Source organism: Scylla paramamosain, chromosome 41, assembly GCF_035594125.1.
Source record: "Scylla paramamosain isolate STU-SP2022 chromosome 41, ASM3559412v1, whole genome shotgun sequence".
Classification (NCBI taxonomy): Eukaryota; Metazoa; Arthropoda; class Malacostraca; order Decapoda; family Portunidae; genus Scylla; species Scylla paramamosain.
This window is the reverse complement of record NC_087191.1, coordinates 12,119,467-12,124,466: the sequence shown is the minus strand read 5'-3', so window position 1 is coordinate 12,124,466 and position 5,000 is coordinate 12,119,467. Positions and strand designations below refer to the sequence as shown.

The 5,000-nt window shown below is 40.8% G+C and overlaps 1 protein-coding gene across 1 annotated transcript in view; it reads left to right on the top strand.

Moving 5' to 3' along the window:
* The window catches only part of LOC135093028 (dipeptidase 1-like), a 128,914-nt gene that overhangs the window by 108,910 nt on the left and 15,004 nt on the right, over positions 1-5,000 (top strand). The gene's annotated exons all lie outside the window — the stretch shown is intronic.

Here is a 5,000-nt window from a genome sequence, read left to right as displayed (position 1 = left end):
AGGAATAGAGAGAAGAAAGAAGAAGAGAAGAAGGGATGAGTGGAAAGAAGGTGTGGATAACAAAGGAAGTGGAGACAAATAAGAAAGAAAAAGTGGAGAGAGAGAGAGAGAGAGAGAGAGAGAGAGAGAGAGAGAGAGAGAGAGAGAGAGAGAGAGAGTTTAGCTAGATAAAAAGAAAGAACAGAGAATACAGGAAGGAAAGGAAGAAAGAAAGAGGAGGAGGAGGAGGAAGAAGAAGAATAAGAAGAAGAAGAAGAAGAAGAAGAAGAAGAAGAAGAAGAAGAAGAAGAAGAAGAAGAAGAAGAAGAAGAAGAAGAAGAAGAAGAAGAAGAAGAGGAGGAGGAGGAGGAGGAGGAGGAGGAGGATAAACTGTACGTGAAGAGTTTGTGGTAGGTGAAAACACACACACACACACACACACACACACACACACACACACACACACACACACACACACACAAACAAGACTCCTTCTCTTGCATCTGTGTGTGTGTGTGTGTGTGTGTGTGTGTGTGTGTGTGTGTGTGTGTGTGTGTGTGTGTTTGTACATTGTGTGTCTTGTATTGTGGTATTTCAAACTCTCTCTCTCTCTCTCTCTCTCTCTCTCTCTCTCTCTCTCTCTCTCTCTCTCTCTCTCTCTCTCTCTCTCTCTCTCTCTCTCTCTCTCGTGTCTGTATCTTTATTTCCCGAAGAATTTATTTTTTATTTTATTTTATTTATTTATTTTATTTTTTTTTTTCTTTTTGCCTCGCCAATACTGAGAAGGCAAGCGGAAAAGGAAGAGGAGGAGGAAGAGGAGGAGGAGGAGGAGGAGGAGGAGGAGGAGGAGGAGGAGGAGGAGGAGGAGGAGGAGGAGGAGGAGGAAGAAGGAGGCTGTTTGAATACAAGGAAACAGACGAATATCAAGTGAATTTTTTCCTCGTGTGTGTGTGTGTGTGTGTGTGTGTGTGTGTGTGTGTGTGTGTGTGTGTGTGTGTGTGTGTGTGTGCGCGCGCCATTTAAGTATTTTATGAAGACATCGATAAAAAAAAGAAAATTCCCAGCAATAAGAGAGAGAGAGAGAGAGAGAGAGAGAGAGAGAGAGAGAGAGAGAGAGAGAGAGAGAGAGACACCAAGCGTACACAAGAAGATACGAAAAATAAACAAAAATAAAAAAAAACGAAATAAAAAGAAAAATCGTATTTCAATGAACTTAATTTCTGAGACGCCTCGCTGATTCTTTTCCTTTCGTTCACTTTACTTATTTTTTATTCATTTTTCATTCCTTTATTTTTCATTCATTTATTTTCTTCCCTCTCTCTCCTTCCTTCCTTCCTTCCTTCCTTCCTTCCTTCCTTCCTTCCTTCCTTCCTTCCTTCCTTCCTTCCTTCCTTTATTTCTTCCTTTTTTTACGATGGTCTCTCTCTCTCTCTCTCTCTCTCTCTCTCTCTCTCTCTCTCTCTCTCTCTCTCTCTCTCTCTCTCTCTCTCTCTCTCTCTCTCAATGAATCATCTTATCAATCAAATATGTTCAGTTAAATGTCACATGTTTTTTTAATTTAATCATTTATTCTTTGAACAGAGAGAGAGAGAGAGAGAGAGAGAGAGAGAGAGAGAGAGAGAGAGAGAGAGAGAGAGAGAGAGAGAGAGAGAGAGAGAGAGAGAGAGAGAGAGAGAGCGTAAAACCAGCGATAAAGAACGTAATAAAGAGAGTAAGTGTTGTAGTAGTAGTAGTAGTAGTAGTAGTAGTAGTAGTAGTAGTAGTAGTAGTAGTAGTAGTAGTAGTAGTAAGCAATCTGACACAGTTCACTTGTTTACTTATGTACTGACTTATTGTTCATTTATTTATTCATTGTACTCATCCATTCATCTGTCTCTCTTCATTCCCTCGACTTCGTTACTGATAAACTAATTGTTCTCCCTTTTATAAATTAACTGGTATCGTTTGTCTCTTTCTCTCTTTCATTGTGTATTTATTTATTTATTTATTCTAGTTTATTTATTTATTTATTTTTATTTTTTTCATTCATCCGTTGCATATTCCGTCTTGTTTTTGTTGCATTATCCGGATTATTCTAGATTCCTGTTTCGCTTGTTTTTTTTTTTTTTTTTTATTTATTTATCGCTTTCTATTTTCCCCTCCAGTTATTTATTTATTTATTTATTTATTTTTTATTTATTTGCTTCCCTTCCTTAGCATTTCCTATTTCAATGGTACTCACTTCAGCTCTCTCTCTCTCTCTCTCTCTCTCTCTCTCTCTCTCTCTCTCTCTCTCTCTCTCTCTCTCTCTCTCTCTCTCTCTCTCTCTCTCTCGCTATTCTTTGTTTGTGTCCTTTTTTCGGTCCATTAATTTGTTTTCCCTCTCTCAATATCACTCAAAATTGAAATCTCTCTCTCTCTCTCTCTCTCTCTCTCTCTCTCTCTCTCTCTCTCTCTCTCTCTCTCTCTCTCTCTCTCTCTCTCTCTCTCTCGCTCTCGCTGTGTGCATGTATGTACGTGTGTGCGTTACATATCACTCACGCTGAACTGACGCGGCAAGGAACACACGAGGAGAGAGAGAGAGAGAGAGAGAGAGAGAGAGAGAGAGAGAGAGAGAGAGAGAGAGAGAGAGAGAGAAGGGAAGCCAGTATGAGGCCCTTTGTTACCTGGGCAGGTTTGAGAGAGAGAGAGAGAGAGAGAGAGAGAGAGAGAGAGAGAGAGAGAGAGAGAGAGGGGTGTCATACTCTCACCTTCTGCAGTATAGAATATAAAAGGGAGGCGGGTTCCTTTGTCTTCAGAAGCAGAGGGTTGGCGGTGCGTCCTGGGCCGGGTGTTTTGAATCTGCCCTCCATTCAGATTAGACGCTTTGAGTGTGTTACATCTGGGGAGAGGGAGAGAGAGTGTTGGGAAGTGTTGGTTTTCCCTGTGTGTGTGTGTGAGAAAGAGGGCTGACCTGTCTTTGATTCTGTTCAGTTTAATTTGTAGGTCCTGATGGTATTATACATGTAAACTAATGGGATTTTGCTCTTATGGAATCATACTTGGTCACTTTCTTGTTCTGTGGGTGTGTGTAGGAAGGTTGGGTCCTCTCATCTCTCCCCTGTGTAGGATTTCAAGGATCTGATTGTGTGGTGTTGCTAAACTTGAGATTCTGTTGTGTTTATAAAGGGTAGCTTGATTCTGTTATCCTCTCCTTATTCATATAGGGTAAAGGGGTCTGGTAACAAAGGGTTGGAATGTGCTTGATATTGTTATGATAGCCAGTGCACTTATCCATTAGTTAATAAAGTCTAGTTGAGGATGTAAGGTTTGATAATCGTGCATTTTTCGACTAAAGCAAGGTGAAAATGTGGATGATAAAACTCGATTATATTACATTTTATCCATTAGTTAAAGTTGTGTGGGGTAAAAAATTCGAAAAAAGTACATTTATCGAATAACAACAACAACAACAACAACAAATAATTTTAGATATGAAATTCGACATTCCTACATTAATCCCCTAACAACCGCTAGCCAAGGTTATCAAACAGTCCACACTCAGCAGACGTAAAGACCCACATCCCCTCATAATCCAATTTTGCCTCACCTTTACTGCAGAAGACGAAGACGCTGGTACACTCATCTCCCAACCCCCCACAGTACCTCCCCACCCCGCTGCACCTCCATCTGTCCAGCCTAGAATGCAGCATCACTCATCTCCCAGCCCCCTTTACTATCCCTCGCATCCCTCCCACATCTCCATCTCTCCTGTCTGGGGTGCAGCATCACTCATTACCTAACCCCCTACATTACCTTCCAGCACCCCCATACACCCCCATCTGTCCAGCCTGGGGGGTAGTGAATAAGTTGATCCACGAATATGTAAACTTGGGTTCGAATCCTGCCAGTGAACGAGAAACTGAAGTAAATGCTTTTATTGTCCCTTCTGGCTTTGTCAATAAATGGTTACTTGGAATGCTGTGTGTAGGTAAACTGTGGCCACCTGTGTGTGTGTGTGTGTGTGTGTGTGTGAGAGAGACAAAGGACAGAGGGGTACAGATGTGGACTGCCTGCCATAGTGTGCCACAGACAGGCAGACAGACGAGGATAGATAGAGAGTTTAATTTGTGCTTCGGGTAAGATGTGGACAGACAGATAGATAGACAGACAGACAGACAGACAGACAGATAGACTGATTGAATTCAACTTGTGTTCTGGTTAAGATGTGGATGTACTGACAGATAGACAAACAGACAGACAGACAGATAGACAGACAGACAGATAGACTGACAGACAGACAGACAGACAGACAGACAGACAGACAGACAGACAGACAGATAGACCAATAAACTGACATAAACAGAAAGACAAACCAACGAACAAATATACAAAGACAAAATCTAACTTGTGTTTTAATTAATATATATATAGATGTACACAGACAGACAGACAGACAGACAGACAGACAGACAGACAGACAGATAGACCAATAAACTAACATAAACAGAAAGACAAACCAACGAACAAATATACAAAGACAAAATCTAACTTGTGTTTTAATTAATATATATAGATGTACACAGACAGACAGACAGACAGACAGACAGACAGACAGACAGACAGATGGAGTACACAGATCACACCCAGCATTCTGAAGGACTAAGGATGTAAATTAGAATGAAACTGTATAATGAAAATACTTAATCCTCTGGTTTCCACACTAACTTGAAGACAGACTCACCTGACACCTTTGCTGGCCTGCACTCTCACCTGTCCTCTAATTCTGCCTTGAAGGATAAACAAAGGAGAGAAAGAAATATAGAAATAACACACCTGCTTTACTAATTAGCATATTAACACCTGTCCTTGCATTTCACCTGCAGAAAATAAAGTATAAAAATGAGAATGAAAAATACTCTCTCTCTCTCTCTCTTTCTCTCTCTCTCCTGCCTTACACTGACAGAGAGAAACACACCTGTCATCTTCACTAATTAACACATCAACACCTGTTTCCCCCGTCACCTGCAGGAAATAAAGGAAACACAGTACAATTAAAAATG